Genomic DNA, 20,633 nt, shown 5'->3' on the forward strand with positions numbered 1-20,633 from the left:
CCTGAAGGTAAATCTAAAAAAGCACCCTTGTGGGAAATAGTCACCTCTTAATGTCCCATTTACCGCAGATGGCTGCAGCGATTCGAATCCTCTAAAAGAGCAACAATGAAGATTGATGTTGCCATCTGTCTCTGGTAGATTTAAATGTTTATGTCCCCCATGGCTGTAGGGTTTTGGCAGCAATGTTGTTGATATCCAAGAAGGAAAGATGTAATTAAAGTTAAGAGACTAAGAGCTAGAAGTTGATTTGATTTGATATAATATTTTGTCATTGTAGCCTGCTGCTTCTCTTTCTCTCTTTTTTCTTCTGCCCCACTTGCTGACTTTTTCCCCCATTCATCTGATCTACACCAAATCAGTGACCTGTGAGGTTTACCTTAGCTGAGTCTCTATCAAAACTTTTCAAATTCCCAGCAACGCTGGTAACAGTGGGGAAAAGGAAGTGAACAATGTGGCGTGGAGGCAGTTCCGTGAATGAGAGAATCTTAGCATTCAAAACAATAACAAGGACACCATTAAAAAAACTTTGAATGAAAATTCCCCTCACAGCTCCCTCCAAAGCTTTGTGGATTTCAATCATTTCTTCTTTGGTTCCCAGTACAGTAATCTTTGGATTACTCAAAGATCTTTCACATTTTCTGCACAATTTATTTTAATATAAATTATTCACTGAATAAAAAATGTATACAAAATCTCTACGTTTTTTCCTCTGGAGTAACTCACTGTCCCTAAGGATGTGAACAATGGGATTTGTGTTTGAGAAAGTTGTTAAAAATAAGTCTTAAGCTTTAGGAATGGTTCACATGTGACTCAGTTATTTTTAAAAATAAATAAATAAAGCCTGGGGAGAGTAGGGGGCAGAGGGAGAATGGTTTCAGAAGGAAAAGAACAAGCAATCCATTTTAATGAATTGCAAGACAGTCTAAATATAGAAAAGAAGACTCCAGTCATCTCTGAAGCTTGAACATAACTCCTTTGCACCCCCCCCCCCAACCCATATATATACTTCCATTTGTCAGCCTGTAAAGAAAAATCTCTGCACTCCTAGAATTTCTCTCTGCTTTGAAAATTGATTGTACACTATCTTAGCTAGGGCTACAAAACTTGCATTCCACACAGCCAAAACCTTAGAAAAGAGATTTTGTTGCCTTAAATGAAGTGGGTTCAAAAACTAGATTTTCTGTCCTGAAAGGTGTTATTTTAGTCCCCCATGAGGCATTTAAAGCTAGACAATTGCTTATTTAATCCTTTGGCACAACAGGGTTTTAAAAAATTAGTATGAAAAAGCTACTTACTCAGGCTAAGTCAAATCCAAGCATTAGCGAGTCTTAGAGGCTAGAGATGGAGAGAGTGCTGCTTGTTGGCTACTTGAGGAGGGTTCTTTTTCCTCTGGGGCAGTGGCTGCTTGGCTTTTGGAAGCAGGAAGCTAAACAGGGATGACAACAAAACTCTGTATAACACATGGTTTCCTGTGAGGCAAGTGGGGCTCCAGGCAGTTATCACCTCCAGATTCAAAAGCAATAGAGTAGGGCCAAGGTTTCCCAAGTGCTGATGGGGGACAGCATTCAGCTGCAGATAATTTTAAAAACAGAGACCTAACGCCCAGAATTCTAGGAAAATCACAGTCTTGGATTTTCTCCCAGTCTACCAAACTCATCCTGATCAGCAAGCAAATACACACTAAGACAGTGCCTGTATGTTGTTTAACCCCAGAGGTGTGGTGGTTTTAACACAAGTCTGGAAATGATTTGAAACATCTCTCCTAAAGAGATGGCATCTAATTCTCCTTTCTTTAAATATTGGGCTGGCCTTCTAATTAAGAGTAGGTAGCAGGAGTGATTCTATGTGGCTTTTAAGGTCATTCCTCAAAAGTGATACAGCGTCTGCCTGGCTGTCTCTCCAAGAGACTTGGAGCATGGATACCACCATGCCAGAGAAATTGCAGAGACGGACCATAGAGACCCAGTAGGCTCAGTCCCAGCCATGCAAGTATTCCCAGTCCATGGGCCAGATATGTGAGCAAAGCAGCCTTTGAGTTGGCCCCAAATCCAGTAATATCTGAAATCTTGAGTCAGAACCATCCAGTCAGACCCAGAATGCTGGATCCACAGAAACGATGAAAGAGAAAACAGGTGAATGCTATTTTTAGGTGACTAATTCTGAAGGTGATTTGTTTCACAACAATAGATTAGTGGAAATGTCTTGGTACTTAGAAGCAAAGCATTGCCGTAGTGGAAGTTAAAACATGTGGCCCTGGTTTGGGACCTGGGTGGGGGCTGGAGGGTGGAGATTAGAGGAGCTATGGAGAGGCTGTGGGTGAAGGACTGAAGGAAAGTGAGGAAAGTATTGGCAGCTGGAGGAGAGAAGACTCTGGTCCTCAGGTGTAGGCAGTTTACACCAGTGATAACATGGAAGATAGAAAATGTACCTAATGGATTCATGACCCAGTAAGGTTTCCAGACACAGTATTGAAGGTGCCTCCTGATCCTTCTATGAGAGGAGAGAGATGAAGTACAAAACAAAACAAAACAACAGAAAAAAGCAAAACACTAAAAAACAAAAACAATGTTAAATAAAAGAGCCAAGACTGTAGGAGTTCAAAAAATAAAACTATTTCTCAGTTCCATCCTCTCCAGATGGCAGATGAGGCTAAAATTAAAATATGTAATTACCACCTAACAATGAAGGTAGCACTGTGACTTTAGAAGCCTTTGTTTAGACCTCACACAGATTGAAAGCAGTACTATTCTTTCAAATAGCCAAAAGTCCCTCTAAAAGGGCATGCCTTTTAGATGTCTCCATTAACAGAAATGTTTCTAAAAATCTTAAGGGCACAGTTCCACGGTAGCCTTAGAGGGAGTGTAAGGTAGAAAAAAGCTTATCTCAGTGAGATTTGTAGATGTGTTTTTTTGTCTAATGAAGTGAATCTGAACAAGGTTGAGGGGAAACATTTTTTTTTTTTTTTTTTTTTAGAGAGAGAGAGACAGAGACAGAATGAGAGTGGGTTAGGGGCAGAGAGGGAGACACAGAATCTGAAGTAGGCTCAGGCTCTGAGCTGTCAGCACAGAGCCCGATGCAGGGTTCGAACTCCTGAGCTGGGAGACCACGACCTGAGGCCAGGTGGGCGGCTCAGCCAGATGAGCCACCCAGGCGCCCCAAGGGGGAAAAAACGTTTTAAAAAGACTTGTGCTAATGAAAACATTGCCAGCTCAGGCTAAAAGGGACAAGAGGTAGTATATAATGAAAAGAGGCTTTTGGGTTCCTAAAATTCTCTGGGAAAGAAGCAGGCTGAGAACACTGCTCAGCTATAAAGATGGGGTACATTTTCTAGAACATCAAGAATAATTCAGAGGGAGGAACAACACTCAGCTGTAATCAAGGAACTTGGTTGGGGCACCTGGGTGGCTCAAGGTCTGAATCTTGATTTTGGCTCAGATCATGATCTCGAGGTTCATGAGACGGAGTCTGTGTCAGGCTCTGAGCTGACAGCAAGGGGCCTTGCTTGGGATTCTTTCTCTCCCTCTCTCTCTCTCTGCCTCTCCTGAGTGCCCGCATACATTCTTTCTCCCTGGCTGGATTTCAGAATTGCTATAGCCTGATTACCTGATTGACACAGACTTCTGAATGTCTATAGTGGCTAATCCATGCCTCTTACCAAAGTATGCTGGGTGGGGGAGCAATACCTTTTCACTTTAGTCCACAGATGTTCAGATCAAGAACAGGATTCAGGAGGTTGTAACTGAAGATCTGCACCTACAGAGCAGCACCTGAACGTGATTTGGATGATGGGTGACCAGACCTTGAATCTGGGATGGACGCCTTCCGGATGAGAAATTTAGGGGTCTCAGGAGGGGTTGAGAGTATTTACATGTGGGATCAATATAAATAACTTTTGGCTAGAGGGAAGATTGTTGTAATTTTAAAATGTGTCCACAATTTTTTGCCATTTTTTCCATTGGATGGTGGAATCTAATTCTCCTCCCTGCAAATATAGGCTGGCCTTACTGACTTGCTTCAACAAATAGAATACTAGGTCACAAAAAGCAATGGGGCTTCCACCTACTTCTCTTGGTGCATATTGTTTGGAGCCCTGAGCCACCATATAAAATGTCCAGCTAACCTGAGCCCCATGCTTAAGAGACCTTGTGGAGAAACCACATTAAGTTAGTGATGCTCTGTTCTAGCTGTATCACCTCCTAGCTCTGGCATCAGATATGTGAGTGATGAGACTTTAAAGATGATTCCAGCTAAGCCACCATCTGACTGCAGACTCATGAGAAATCACAAGTCAGAACCACTCAGCCAAACTGCTCCTGAACTCCTGCCATAGAAATTGTGAGAGATGATAAATGGCTGTCATTTGAAGACACAGAATTTTAGGGCGATTTGCTATACAGCAATAGACAACTGGAACAAGGAGGGTACCAGTCACATTTCATTCTCTCTGAATGGGAACCCCTGGAGTTCTTCAGTAAGACTCTATCATAGGAGTCTGTGCAGACTCAGTAGTAAGTGTTGGCCAGCATCTCTGGGCTTTGTCCATATTACTTGGTCCTCACTTTTTCTCTCCTACTCTCTGGTTTTCTACTTCCATTTGATACTATGCCTTAACTTCATCTGATAATGAAGCTCCAAGGTTAGTCCTTAAGAATCTGGTGCCCTGGCTTGGCTAATCTCTTTTGAGTATTCTAGTCTAGTTTACCCTGGGAGTTCCCCTTAATGCCACCCTGATATCAACAAGACAGCACATGGAGGCCCCTTCTCAGTACATCCCACATTCTTTCTGCATTGCGGGGAAGGTGGGGCACCACACATCCAAGTTCCATTTTCACCATGTGCAAGCAGCTGCCTGTCTACTCCTCAGTATGGAACAAGGCTTTCCCCCAGGTTTTCCAGCTGAACCCTGTACCCAACCGAGCCACTAATGACAGGACCTCAGTCACCAGCTAATGACTTCCATGCAAAGGCAGAAACATTTTAGTCAAGATGCACCTGTACTCTTGGGGTCTGTTTACTGGCTCACAGAATGGGATTAACAAAAATAGCATGATTCTGATAATAAACTTATAAATAAATTTGGTCATGAAGTGACATGGGATGAACAGTAATGGGGATCCTTAAATGACATTTACAGAGTTCCATGTTTGGTTTTTAATGTTGGTAAAAACTGAAAGCATACAACCTCACCTGGATGTTAATGACCAACAGCAGAAAGAAAAATATTACTTTCTTCAGCCTACTGTGAATTCTCTGGTACGAATGGCAGACAATTGGTGCAGAGACTGAAGGGTAATTTAGCCCCCTCCCCCAGGGTGTGGCTCTCCTCTGCAATCAGTAAGACAAGCAGATCAGAACACATGTTGCAACTCTGGTGTCCATGTGAGAGGTACATGGATTCAGTATGCTCTCACTACTTTACAAAACATGGGAAAGACATGGGAATTTCAGTTTTAGCTTTGTGAAGATATAGGAAATAACTTGCCAGTAGGCTCCCCTCAAATTGAGTGTCTTTCAAATGATTTGCAATTTGAATAGAATCTTTAGGTGGAGAGGGCAGAGGAGAAATCAGAGACAAACAGACCAGATAGAGTGTTATGCACCTAAACTTTCCTCCAGAGCGGTTCACTGTCATGGCTGAACATTGGAATCACTTGAGGAGATTTTAATTTGTTTTTACAGTTTATTTATTTGAGGGAGAGAGAGATGGGGTGGGGGGAGAATGATAAGAGAAGGGCAGGGAGAGGGAGAGAGAAAGAGAATCCCAAGCAGGCTCTGTATGCTGTGCTGAGCCCAACATGGGACTGGATCTCATGATTGTGAGATCATGACCTACGTGGAAATCAAGAGATGGATGCCTAACTGACTGAGCCATCCAGGTGCCTTTTTAATTTTTAAAAGTATTTATTTAATTTTCAGACAGAGAGAGAGAGAGAGAGAGAGAGAGAGAGAGAACGTGAGTGTGGGAGGGGCAGAGAGAGGAGAGAGAGGATCTGAAGTGGGCTCCATGCTGACAGTGTGGAGCCTGATGTGGGGCTCGAACTCATGAACTGCAAGATCATGACCTGAGCTGAAGTTGGATGCTTAACTGACTGAGCCACCCAGGTACCCCAAGTTAAAAAAATTTTTTTTTAATTTTAGAGAGAGGAGAGAAAGAGCACAAGTAGGGAGAAGGGCAGAGGAAGAGAGAGAATCCAAGCAATCTCCATGCTCAGTGAGCACAGAGCCCACCACCCTAGGATCACAACCTGAGCCAAAATCAAGAGTCAGATGCTCTACCAACTGAGCCACCCAGGTGCCCCTGAGGAGATTTAAAAAGTACACACACCTAGACTGTCACCTCGGAGACTATGATTCAGTAGGAATGTTTAGAAAGTTCTCCAGGTGTAGGAACCCCTGCCTCTGTGAGCTCCTGAAGACAACCTGAAATCTTTCCTCTTTGGCTTCTGTTTCTTCCACAGAGCCAGGTTCGTGTAGAGTCACACATAGTGTACACGCAGTATGTTCATGTGGTTTGGAGGATTCTAAAAACTTTCTTAGGAAGGTAAACAATATTCCATTCCACTCTTGTTTTATCTGTATTATCCTTTAAAAACTGATTTATTAAAAAAAAATTGTTAAGCACTGGGCCTTGGTCACCATTGTCAGTCTTGAAGGCAAAGAGATTGAAAAAAGACTTGTATTGTTACTATTTTCAATGTGATGTGGGGACTTGGAAGAAGGGGGAATTGTTTCGAGAGGAGTACTGGAATGTTTTTCAAGAGACTTTTTGAACAGGGTCTTAAAAGGATTAATAGGAATTTGGCTGCTAGAAAAACAGGAAAAGGCATTCTCATCAGAGGGAACAGTGTGTGCAGAAGAACAGAGCCATGAGAAGGTCTGGAACGTCCAGGGATCACTGGGAAGGTGAGCACGGTACAGATGGAGGATGTGTGCGTGGAGAGGTGGGAAGTGAGCCTGCAGAGAAAGGGGAAAACATAAAAAAAAAAAAAAAGACCTGATTTGTAGAGTTTGCCCATTTCTGTAGTGTATATACTCCCATCTGATTTCAGGTTATCAGTGATTTAAGTACTGACTCAAAAAATTCCTACATATAAAACAGTCGGTTTTTGTGAACTGGTACCAGCTGTTTCCAGTACATGACTGACAGGAGGCCAGATCCTTTAATTCCAAGAGATAGGTTAAAACAAGTTTCTGCCCTTTTGTCACAATGGTTCTGCTTCACATTATGAGGCCCACTTCTATGGGTTTGGAGTAGAGTGGGTCAATGAAATAAATGCACAAAAGACTTGAAAACCCTGGAACTAATTCTCAGGCTCTTATCACCATCAACATTACCCTTAAACGCAGGCAAAAGGGGCTTCTGTTCTTTTTTTTTTTTTCCCCCTGTTCTGGTTCCCATCTTTAAAGGGTCTGGCTCTGATGTTCTGCAGGCATAGCACTCCCACCCCCCACCCGAGAATGAGGACTCCACGGTACAATGCCCAACAGGAACTTACCTCCCCCCACTCCTACTCCATGCACTCCAGACGTCTGGGACTCTGGAATTCTCTCCGTATATGGAGGTCTTCTCCCAAACCTCCTTCCCTGAGGATTAGCACCTGATCCCCAAGGCCTGGCCAAGGAAGAACTGCTTGCCAAGGTAGGGCAGAGTACGGATGTGGGGCTGGCTAGGGGGTGTCCATACACGTGCATGTGTAGCCCCTCCCTCTGGATACACACTCCTAGAGAGATAGGAGTGGGAAGTGTAAAGCACAGAGAAGGCTTAGGCCAGGTTGTCCTCATGCTGACACGGTTTGGTGAAGAACTTCAAGGAATTCTAAGTGCAACCCTGACTTTCTAGGTTAGTATGAACACATATTTGTCAGGGTAAGAGAATAGAATATATTTGACAATTTGTTAGTTGGATTTATATTTTTAAAGACTTAGAGATAAGGTATGTGGGCCTCCATTTTGACTCTATCCTGGGCCCAGCAAATGCCAGGAATGGGTTTCCTGTTACCTCCCTGTTACCACGGCTATATATATGCACATTTTTCCCCCCACGGCTATATTTTAAGTCAAGGTAAGCAAGCTAGAGACCCCAGGCAAATTCTTGCCCGCTGTATGTTTTTATAGACGCTGTGAGCTAAAAATGGGTTTTGCATTTACAAATAGTGTTTAAAAATCAAAAGAAAAATGTTTCACGATTTGTGAAAATCATATGCAATTCAAACTTCAGTGCCCATGAATTGTTTGGCACACAGCCAAACTCATTCATGTGTGTGTATTGTGCACGGCTGCTTTCATGCTATGACAGCAGACCAAGAAGTTGTGACAGAGACTGTAGGGCCTGGAAAGCTGCATATATTTACTGTGTGGTTCTTGGAGTAAATGTTTGCCTACTCTACCCTTAGAGTAGCCACAGACAGGAGGAAAGAAGAGTGCAGCCGTCCTTACGTGGCTCTGCTCAACAGAGTCACCTGTTGGGTTTCCCAAACAGACAGACCTATGCCAGGGCCCCGCTCTCAATATTTTTAGGATAAATTGGTCTGGGGTTCAGGTGTTTTTGAGACATCCCCATGATTCTAATGAGAGCCAGGGCTGTGAGCCACTGGGCTCAGAGAATGGGTGCGTGAGGATCTGAGTTCCCCAAATGTAAGGCAGAATAAAGTTGCGAGAATTGTGCCTGCTTTCCCCAAGGACCCGAGCAGACTACAGCCTTTCTTTGAGGACACAAGTTCCCCAGTTACCTGATTAGGCTGAAGGTGGGGCGAGGGAGAAGGGTCATTGTTTCGCACTGTGCTATGACATATAAAGTTAAGTTTCATTTCTACTTCTCGAAATCCTTAGGCTGTAGCTCAAACACACATCCCTGGGTTAGCCCAGGACTGTGTGCCTCTGTCAGGCAGGCCCACCTTGGACTGCGGTGGCACACACCTTTGCAGGGGCCCCTGCTGGGTCACTTCTCAGGATACACTCCAGTAGGGAACCTTTACCCCATCTTTGCAGCGTGCCCTCCATAATTATTGGTGGTCTCGCAGGGAAGGAGAAAAAAGACAACTCTATCAGAATCCCATTCTCCACCAGCACACTCAGAACCATTGGCAGAGGCTGGCTCTGGGGCTGCAAGGCTGCTCCGAGCTATTATTGTGCCTGGCTCTCTCTCAGCAGGACTTGACGCAGACAATATAGTACACCGAGAGCATGGGGGATGAACAGTAAATACGAGGCCTTGGATTTTTTTTTAATCTTGTCAGTTTTCCCCTGATTTGTGTCCTTTATCCTAGCCCCCTCTGCTGTATAAGCTTCTCAAAGCTAATGCCCATAACGCCACCACCCACTGGTAGCAGCAGGCTGCTGGGCCGCTGTGGGGTTCTCATTGCGGAGATTTACAATGCCCACCATTATTCAGCAACTGTACGTGTTAACCTAGTGGCAAAGGGTTGCTCCAACACCTTCCCCTCTGGTTTCTCTTTACTCTGGGGGCCAACGGCAACTCTAGGAGTGCCGCCCTCCTGACTCTAACTGCTTGCCTCAGCCAGCACACATCACATCCTCCAACCTGGCAGGGCTAGAATAGCTCTGCAGAAAAAGAAGAGAACGTTGGGCAATTATGGAGCTGAGAGAAGACTGTCATCTCGACTGCCACATTTAAAAAGTTAAAAATATTTCTCAAAGCCATTCCTTTGGCCTCTTGTAGATACTAGCCCTCTTCCTCCTTCTTTCTTTTATTAAGAGCTCATAGGACTAAATCACATGGTGAAGCTCTAAAATGTGAGCCCACTGCTGAGGCTTGTGGCAATGACCTCAACAGTGGGCATGTGTGCTCCCGTCACTGTTGGAAGCAGGACGGTGGCATACATTTTACTGCCTTGAAACAACTTCCAGAAACAAGTTATTCTTTTGACGCTTCTGTAATTCTAATCAGCTTCCAGGCTGATTTATATGGCTCCCATTTAAGGGAGAAATTCACCTATTATCTCTGCCTTGGCTACCACGAAGTCTGCCTTTACACAATCTCTTGTCTCAGAATCCACTGGTGGTGCCAGGACCATGTGCAAATGCACATGTCCTTGGCATCAGTGACTTGCTGCTTCAGGGGAAACAGCAGGGGCAGGGGGGGCTGAAGATGTTGTGGTCGCATGAGCTTTTCTGGAATGGAACATGCATCAGCTGAGGACACTTACTTTTGGTTTTGTGAGAATGTTAAGCTTGTGAAGGGCTTACAAACTGAAATCACAGAAGTGGTAGGAGAGGAGCAAGAGAAGGAAAACCTGAAGCGGCTGCTGCTGGTGAGTGAGGGTTTCTTCCCGGGAGAAAGCCAGGGGCCCTGAGGCATCCTAACATAAAACTTGAACCTCGGTTTTTGTCTTGAAGGGTAAACATTTTAAAATCACCAAATACCATATCTATAAATTGATGACCGTACCTGGCACAAACACTGTTAGCAGTTTATGAAACCATTAGGGGTTTGTCTGTGGTTTTGAAGCTGACAGATCTGACAAGGAGGAGGAGGTGATGACAGCAATGTGACTGGCTTCCTGAGGTGGCATTGTCAATCAAAGTGGAGGCCCTAAAGCCCTGCCCATTCAGGTGCAGGCACCCACTGGATGGTGTTCAGGGAAGTGTGCTCAGCCCAGGGAAAGATGTTTTGGTAGAATGTGGGCATGTTATGGCTTTGATTTGTATTCGGAGGAGGGTAGCCTACCCACCTCATCTTAGAATATGTACAAAATAATTGAGAAAGAAGCAATCAAAGATAAATAGGATGGTCATTAAGCAAAACCAGATACACAACACGTGTGGTGGATGTCATTCAGGAGCTGTGGAATTGCAAAGATCATGGAACTCACAGACTTATTTTACATAGCCTCCACCCTTTTACCCAAGTTTGACATAGCATGTCAAAAAAAGGGAGGGTTTGGGGTGCCTGGCTGGCTCAGTGGGTGGAGCATGCAACTCTTGACCTCAGGGTTGCAGGTGTGAGCCCCACATTGGGTGTAAAAATTACTTAAAAAATAAAAATCTTAAAAATTTTTTTTTTCAACGTTTATTTATTTTTGGGACAGAGAGAGACAGAGCATGAACGGGGGAGGGGCAGAGAGAGAAAGGGAGACACAGAGTCGGAAACAGGCTCCAGGCTCTGAGCCATCAGCCCAGAGCCTGACGCGGGGCTCGAACTCACGGACCGCGAGATCGTGACCTGGCTGAAGTCGGACGCTTAACCGACTGCGCCACCCAGGCGCCCCAAAAAATAAAAATCTTAAAAAAAAAAAAGCAGGGGGGGCGGGTAGGGTTTAACACACTCCTAGAACATTCCAGGTAACTCACTCCTTCCCACATCCAAGAGCCTTATGGGTTTCTTCTCTCATTTCATTCTCAGAATGACTGTGTCTAGGAGTTTTTAAGACAATGTTTCTTTGACACAGTACTGTGGTGTTATTTGGCACCCACCAAGAACATGTAGCAAGAAAATGTACAGAGATTCTGCTATACTTTATTCCATATCATGTTACAAGAAAACAACAGTGACAGCTGACAAACCATTACATCTTTCATAATACAGACAAATTACACTTGGTAACAAATATGCAAGATTATTCCATTCTCCTTACTATGTTTCATTTTGGAGTATAATAGTTTTCTGAATGATGCTAACACATTTCTTAGGTACTGACCTCCTGCTAGAAAGTACACATCTCAGTGTATCATACAAAAAAAAAAGATAAAAGAAAAATTTAAAAAGTCCACTTCCAACTAGAGAATGTCAATTTTGTATGTGCCTCTAAAATATGCTGCTGTGGGAAGGGAATGAAAATAGGAGATTGGTTATTTTGAGACATTTTTTGGTTGTTTTTGGTGTATGAGAAATTTGCAAGGCAGTAACATATATGGTTTCCTCTGCCTATAAGCCAGTAAGAGAGATAAAAGTTATGTGCAATTATGCAGCATATTCCTACGGATGGGGGGGGTAGGAAATAATCTACCCCAGTATGTACAGCCTAAACATCCTCTTATGTAACAAAGATTACAAAACCAGTATTATTCACAGATGAGTCTCTCAAATAGACACATAAGCTAGGGTATTAATTACACTGGCTGTCATGTACACACTGAGGAGAGGATACCAAGAGGCTTTGCTCTCTCTGCAAACCTGGAGGCTACCCTGGAAACTTTTCTTATCACTCTTGGGAGGTAGAAATAGCTTCTCACCCTTATATCAGTGGATGGACAGCCACCCCTGTCGTATGCCCCTTGTTTTTTCTTTGAGCACTGCAAAAACATTTTTGCATGTCCTATGTATCTTGCATTTTTAAGTCAACCAAACTGTTCCTTTAAGGAAACGAAGTCCCAATTTTTCTTTCAGATACTATGTGTGCATTGATGTTGCATTCATACTGTCACCATGCTAATGTGTTCCTACTATTCCAGCTGTACGAATTCAAGCTAATCCTTCATATAAAAATAATCTCACAAAACATTCCATTGCTTTCTCAATAGAATAATAAATCTGCTAATGAACATGTTCTGTAATGATTTTCATGGCTGCCCTCAGTGGGAGAAGGCAGGGGAGAGGAGGAGGGAGGACGGATTGCCAATAGGAGAGGAAAGGGGAGAGAGACAAAGCAAACTTTGGATTTCCTGTACTGATAACAAGGACGGGGAACTACAAACCTCCTAAATGAGACCTTCTGAGACATACATCTCTGTAAAAAACAGATATCCCCCCAATACTGAGTATTATGCTTCAATTCCAGAGAGAAGCTGCTTATATATCTCTGAATGATGCTAACATTCCTAATTGAAGTCTTTTTTAATATTAAATATTTTCAAATGTTCAAATTAGAAAGCTTATTAAATAGCAAGATTTAATCATCAGCTGCTCTTGATTTAAAGTTAGTAAAATACAAAAGTTATGCCTCTCCCCCAAATAAATAATTCAAAACAAACCACAGACAAGGCCATTCTTGATTGCATGTAAAATTTTCTCCCCGTATTTATCTTAAGGAATCCTAATTTCAGCATATGTTAAAATACAGCCAAAGACTTCCAATGGGTTGGAATGTCCGAAAGAAGAATGGGAAAGAGTTCTAGGTAGCAACTAGTAAACATTCTAGTCTTGGGTAACTTTTGCTCTCTTTAAAATTAATTAGCAAACAATTCCTTGCTTTGCACCTATAAGTTTTCAATGAATGCCACTTCTGAATAGGCTGGATTGTGACCTTGGCATGTTGCGTCCCACTCCAGGGAAGGTACCCTTTTAACACTTAGAAGTTCTGGGTCCAATTTCTTAGGAATGCTGGCTTTGACTGTCGAGAACCTTTCCCCTCACGTGACTCTCAGAAGATGCCTTTGTCAAACTGGTTCATAACTCCTAGTCTCGATCCTAAAAAAGTGCGACACATTTCAAGTTCTCAGTCTCTCCTCCTTTCTGACCAATAGGAAAATGTAGAACGACATACATGGAAGTATTTCCATAGGAATTGGTGTTCTGAGGGGCTAGGTCTCATGCTTTATATGAAGTGTCCTAACTGCCCACTTGGCCTCAGTATTATTTGGGGTTATGCAGTGAGGCCGGCCCCACTGGGAGAAGGCCTACATCAGGCAGGTCTCCCTCCGTATCAAAGCACAACGTGTGCCCAGTCCACTTTTCCCTCCTTGTCACATACGTGCCTTCATCCTTCAAGGTCCCTCATCACCTTAACAAGGGAAGCTGGGCCTTTCTTTTTCCCTTGCCATCTTGAAAGCAAGACTCCCACATGGGTTCTGCAACCTGTGTTCAAACAGTTTTTCCAGGAGACTGTTTAAAGTTAAGGTCCCCAATGGTGTCTTCCAATCAGCTTGGAATGTTTTACAAAATGTAATTTAAAGGTGCTTTGGTGTAAGTGAGCAAATTTTTAACTCTGGATAACTTTGTAATTTGCTTTTTTAACTGTTAACTAGCCAATATGGCTTTCAGGGCTCATCTAGCAGAGACAATTCATTTGCACCCAGGTTTTAAGCATTCTGTTCCTCACTCTTTTCTCCTCCATTTAGAAAACACTCCTGAAGTATAACAGAGTGGATGGAAAATATAAGATGTTGACAAGACCCAGAAAACATGTAAAAGGTTACCTCCATTTCCAGAGGTTGAAAAGTAAGCAATTTATCCCTGTCTTTGTTCTGAATGCTTGATATTAGTTTCTTTACTTCCAACCTACTTGGAAAACAGTCATGCTATGTGGCTTAAAATGCTAAGCAGATTCCGATATCCTATATACACGTGCAGTTATTTCCAAGAGAAAACCACATTTGCAAATGTCCTCAAAAGGTAAGCAACAAGTGGGGCCCCACAGCCAGGGACCAAGTTGTCAAGTCGGTCTGAGAACATGGGTTTGCTGTAGCTAAAAATTTCCTTCCTAGTGGTTGCAAAATGTGCACTGCTCTCAAAGAAAACACACATTGTTTTATGCCACTATGTGGCTTTCAAGTACAGACATTACTGAAGAAGTGTGAACACCAAATGTGTTGTCTTAATGTATTTAAGACATGGCTGGTGAAAGCATAAAAACCTTTACAGAGACGCTGCGCTGCAGAGGGAAATCAAACAAAATCAAACACAAAAGACTGAAAAGAATACATGCCATGTATCAGTAAGCAAAGCTTAATCTTCACATAGTTCTTGGAAATCACAAGGTATCCAAATGCGTGCAAGGTTTTAAATAAATTGCAGAGAAAACAGGGTCTTGCCAGCTTCAATTTTCTTGTAAGTGAAATCCACCACAGGGAGGGGAAGGAAAGTGATCCGTGATTCCCTTCGTATTATTGGCCACTTCATTAATGTTTTTTTTTTTCTTCCCAGAATGATGACAACTTAATCCTGGAAGGAGGAAAAGAGAAAATTGCTATATGTAAAAAAACAAAAAAACAAAAAAACAAACAACTTACATCATTCATTTTTTCTAAATTACATGAGACATCAAAATTGGCCAGGCCAAAGTGAGCCTATCCGTTTTCTCCACAGCCACCCTGAGCACACATTTCGGAGGCAGAGTACTCTCCTTCACCAAAACAGCTCTTATAATATGATAAACAAATGTTCTGAGTACACTTTTTCCCTTAAAATAACTTAACTCCATGAATGTAAATGGTCTAACTTCTTCTTGGATTATTTAGAGAAAAGGAAATTCAGCAAATTTCCTTCCCCAAATCATTAGTAGTGATACTGGTCTTAATTAAGTGCCTGTAGTATCATACAGACCATTAAAAGGACATATCCTCATGTTCATTTTTATGAACATGAAATAGAAAAATGGATCACATACATGCTTTAAAAAAATCCAGCTGTATATAATTCCTTGGTTGCCTATTATCAGACCTACTTTCAGCAGAATGAAAATTGGCCAGTATGACCTGAATTGCCAGTCTCTTCCCAACATCCTGCCTATGACTGTGTGTTTCCAATGGTGCCTGCTTAAGCTCGGTAACTACTTCCGTGTGAACAGTTCAAGAAGAAAGAAGGAATGTTCCCTCTGTTCCTCTTCACATTTCTCTTTGGTCCTTAAACATTGTCATGGAGTCCTAGGATAGGAAAGAAATGTCTTGCCAGGAAGGATGAAAAGGAACACTCCCAGGATCATGTCACACAGCCCAGGGATTCCAGCTCCACTGAATTCCAGAACCAACTCATCATCTCCATTTAGAAGCTCAAGGTCACCGAGGCCTGGTCAGGCCTGTTTGTCCCCTTCTATAGTGCCACATGGTCATCCTCCCAAGCAGAGAAGGAACCTTGATCTTTTGTTGAGACCTCACCGCACAGCTGTCCTCCTGCTGCACACACATGCAGGCTGTCGTGCCAAGAACTTCACTGATGTGTGGTGCTACTCTGACCAAGAGAGCAGAAAGTTCCAGCCTCACAGTTAGGAACAGCACACTCCTGACTCTCTACTCATTTCCTCCACTTGGTATGGAAGGGCAACCTTCCATCTTTTCTTTTTCATTGAGGTGAAATTCATAGAACATAAAATTAACCATTTTAAAGCATATAATGTAGTGGCATTTTGGACACTCACAATATTACGCAAACATCACCTCTATCTAGTTCCAAAACATTTTTGCTACCCTCAAAGCAGTCCTCATATTCTTGAAGCAGTCACTCCCATTCTCCTCTTGCCCCAGCCCCTGGCAACCGTTAACCTGCTTTCAGTCTTTGTATTCACCTGTTCTGGATATTTCATACAAACAGAATCCTACAATACGTGACCTGTTGTGTTGGACTTCTTCCACTTAGCACAATCCATCCATGTTGGAGCATGTATCAGTACTCCATTCTTTTTTATGGCCAATAATATTCCATTTTGTTCATCCATTCATGAGCTGATGTGTATATGGACTGTTTTTGCCTTTTTGCTATTATGAATAGTGCTGCTATGAACATTCACGGACAAGTATTTAAACACCTGTTGTCTATTCTTTTGGGTAAATACCCAGGGGTGGAATGGCTGTGTCATATGGAAATTTTATATTTAACTTTTTGAGAATTGGAAAACTATTTTCCACAGTGGCTGCATCATTTTTTATTCCTACAAGTGATACACTAAGGTTCCAATTTCTCTACAACACCCTTGCCAATATTTGTTATTTTCTGTTTTTGCCTTTTTTTTTTTTGGATTATAGACATCTTAGTGGGGTGAACTGGTACCTCATTATGGTTCTGATTTGCATTTACGTAATGATGAGTTAGGTTGAGCACCTTTTCATGTGCTTGATTCTTCTTTGGAGAATATATATTCCAGGTCCTTTGCCCATTTTTAAATTAGGTTGTCTTTTTGTGTTGAGTTGTAGGACTCTTTATATATTTTGGATGTGAATCCCTTGATTTGCAAATATTTACTCCCATTTTGTGGATTATCTTTTTACTGTGTTGATAGTGTTCTTTCATGCACAAAAAATTTTAATTAGGATGAAGTCCAATTTATCCATTTTTTTCTTTTGTTGCTTGTGGTTTTGGTGTCATATCTAAAAATCCAATGTCAAATCTAAGGTTATGAATACTTCTGCTTTCTTCTAATAGTTTTAATTATTACATTTAGATCTTCAATCCATTTTGAGTTAAACTTTGTTTATGGTATTAGATAGAGGTGACATTCCATTCTTAAGAGTTCCCTATCCTCAGTGACTGACACAAATGTAAACAAAAGCCCTTACCTTAAGTTTCTGGGAGAGACCTGGGGGTGGAGTGAGAAGCCTGTTTGGATGGATATCACACATAGGCCCTTTGCTATCGCTAAGTCAAAACTCCTCAGGTATTTTCTCAAATACTTGCTGCTTGTGGCTCACTTGGCCAGCCCTGACCCCTGCCAGGTTGCCCAGATATGCCTTTATCAAACCTTTTCTTAAAAAAAAATATTTATTTTTGAGAGATAGAGCATGAGCAGGGGAGGGGCAGAGAGAGAAGGAGACACAGAATCTGAAGCAGGCTCCAGGCTCTGAGCTGTCAGCATAGAGCCCCACACAAGGCTCAAAGTCACAAACTGCGAGCCTACGACCTGAGCCCAAGTCCGATGCTTAACCGACTGAGCCACCCAGGCCCCCCAAACCTCTCTCTCTCTCTCTTTTTTAAATGTTTATTTATATATTTTGAGAGAGAGAGAGAGAGAGAGAGAGTGAGCAGGGGGAGGAAGAGAGAGAGAGAAAGGATAGAGAGACAATCCCAAGGAGGTTCCGTGCTGTCAGCACTGAGTTCAACACGGGGCTCAATCTTAGAAACTGTGAGATCATAACCCAAGCCGAAATCAAGAGTTGGACGGTTAACTGACTGAGCCACCCAGACACCCTGATCAAACCTTTTCTTAAATAAGTCACCACCCTAGCAAAAATAACTAAATGAGAACAACTGCGTTTGTCCCATCCCACCTTGTTCTTCCAGGGAAATGAAGTAAATCCATCTTTTGTTCTACCTGTTGCTCCCACATAATCATGCATTCTGACTTGTGCACTGACATCTTTCCTGAGGCCCATGACATCAAAGACAGAGAGCACTTGTCCCCGCAGCAAGTCAAACACACCTGTCCACAGGCATCTTCAGGTGGTACCCAACCCTGCTACCAAACTTGACATTTTTATTAAGCAGATGAAAAAAATGCTCTTTGTCTTCCATGTTGCTTCGACAGAGATTTCATCTCTTCCAGGAAGCCTGCCCACCTTGGACAAATGGGAGAGTGGTGGGTTTGTCTTAACATGAGCTTACCTAGGCATGGAGTTCCTACAACCACACACAAATGATATATAGTTGACCCTTGAACAATGTAGGGATTGGGGCACTGGCTCCATGCACAGCTGAAAATCTGTGTAGAACTTTTGACTCCCCCCAAAAGTAACTACTAACTGCCTACTGTTGATTGGAAGATATACTGGTAATGTGAACAGTTGATTAACACATATTTTGTATATGCATTATGCACTGTATTCCCACAATATGGTAAGCTAGAGAAGAGGAAATGTTATCAGGAAAACCGTAAGGAAGAGAAAATACATTTACAGTAGTGTTCTACATTTATCAAAAAAATCAGCAAGGAAATAGACTTGAGTAGTTCAAACTCGTGTTGTTCAAGGGCCAACTGCTGCCAATGGCTGGCTTTCCTCCATTCTACCACTTTCATCAACTGAATGCAGACCTGGTTCCCAGGCTGACCTCCTAAATGAGTGACTTAATTTAGTCCCTCCAGGGTGGGGACATTTCCTGTGAGGGAGCAAGTAAGGAGGCAGGTGGCATCATTATGTTTCTGATCAAGCTTGGTTTTGTTAACTTCTGTGTCCCTACAGTAGAGCCAAGATACCCTGCTCAGATATTCAGTAAACCACTGCTGAATGAATAGGAAAGGATAGGGTAGAATCTGAAAATTTGGGAGTGGAATATATTTTTAGGTGTAGAGTTCCCTCATGGCACATTGACTGAGGGCAAACGCTGTGCCTGTACTCTTACTGAAAGAGCACAGTGCTGGGTACAGAGTCAGACATCGGCAGATACACCACTGGCCAAGAAAGGTGGGTCTTGTGGGACAAACTTTTTTTTTTTAACCTCATGACATTCTGTTTGAATGATCTGATTTTCAGTATATCTGATCTGACATAATAATAAACTATGTAGTCACCATGAGCCAGGGCATGTTACTATCCTGTTTGGTTGATACGCAACTTTTTTTTTTGGCCATTGCTGGTGTTTGTCTTTGCCTTTGTCCTGATTCTTCGAGTGTAATTTCTAGAAGAATAGAATGTGCCTAACCCAGGGCATAAGCAGAATTGGATATTAAAGGATAATGCATAATAGTAATTGGATAATAAATGGTGAACATGGTGATTATGGATAAGTCCATTACTTATGTTTGGGCTCAGACATTTAATGAAAAGAGCCAGTAATAAAAAAGAAGGGCAGTGCCAATGAGAGCTAGCCTCTTTTCCATCTCTGTGAGATGACTCTGTAGACCAAATTGTGCCAAGTACCCTGCCTGACACTGTTCATAAGCGGCATGGGACAGCCTTTCTCCCTCCTTGGGCAGCATCAGCATCAGTTTCAATTTTCAAGGACTATATATAAGGTGCATCAATTTACTGCTAGAAGAATTCTTCAAGATCTAAATGTAATCATACATTTGACATGTGGGGAGGTAGGTGGAAGGAGTGATGGTAAACGACATTCACAGAGAAGCAAAATATAATAGCAACATAAATCCTTCCCTTACATTTAATTGATTATTAAAATAGACCACATATGCAACACAAATGAACAGTGACTATGACTTACAAGCTCAACTAAGTGCGCATCAACATAAGTCTATATATCATCAGATTAATGGGTGCCATTTTTACCTTGCTTTCTGCTTCTGCAATGTTCTTTTTCTAGAAATGAATGTTTTAAACAAGAAATTGGATTTTATTGATAAAATCCCTATTCAGAAATATCTACATAGAGCTTCTCAGCTATAAATATTAATTAATTGGATCGCTGGTACCCATAATGCAACTTTGTTCTGACCCATGTGCCCTATGAACTAGATATTTTTTGGATTCAATTTTCTTAAAACCAACTGTCAGCATCATGTGATGGAGGAGATGAAAAATGAAAATGAGCAGTCCCGCTGTGCAGGTGGGTGACCTGTGGGAGAGAGTCTGCCTGGTAGGATTTTTACACGAACCATCAGACACAGACCAATTGATTAGATCATCTCATACCCGCCACCAACTAGGCTCAAGAGACTAATTAGAGAGAGTACTGCCTGCGCAGGCACCCCATTGACACCTAATTTGCTCAGCCAAAGCCTTTGGGGAAAATGTATTATCTCTGCAGCTGCACTTCATGCATTTCTGATTTGAGGCATAAGCAAGGAGTGCTTCATCACTCTTTTGAGCAAACTGAATGTAGAAGCCCTTAAGTGCTAAATGCAAGCAAACAGACCCAAATTAAAAACGGGCCAGGCTCTTTCTAATTCCCTCTGTGCTCCCCATTAAATCTCTGTGTGTACATACACACACACCCCTCCACACACACATGCAGTTTACACGCCGGTGGGACCATACAGCTGAAGACCCCAGCTCAGGGTGCTTCTATGTGATCAGATGGCCTTTCTTCCACTAGCCTATTTACCCACTCTAAGGTTTTGTGTTTGTTTTATTGT

General features: G+C 42.4%; 1 protein-coding gene across 7 annotated transcripts in view; it reads right to left on the minus strand.

The window, feature by feature from the left end:
- Window positions 1–1,224: 1,224 nt before the first annotated feature.
- Window positions 1,225–20,633, minus strand: part of CDK14 (cyclin dependent kinase 14) — a 638,124-nt gene continuing 618,715 nt past the window's right edge. For 6 of the 7 annotated variants that reach the window (XR_015247658.1, XM_086696604.1, XM_025929510.2 and 3 more), the window contains one exon: window positions 11,457–14,839. The gene's annotated coding sequence lies outside the window, so the exon portion shown is untranslated. Of the gene's footprint in view, window positions 1,427–11,456; window positions 14,840–20,633 lie in introns of those variants that run through there. The other variant, XM_025929509.2, reaches the window with a different exon arrangement.

This window comes from Puma concolor, chromosome A2 (assembly GCF_028749965.1).
Source record: "Puma concolor isolate L17-30 chromosome A2, mPumCon1.1.hap2, whole genome shotgun sequence".
Lineage (NCBI taxonomy): Eukaryota > Metazoa > Chordata > Mammalia > Carnivora > Felidae > Puma > Puma concolor.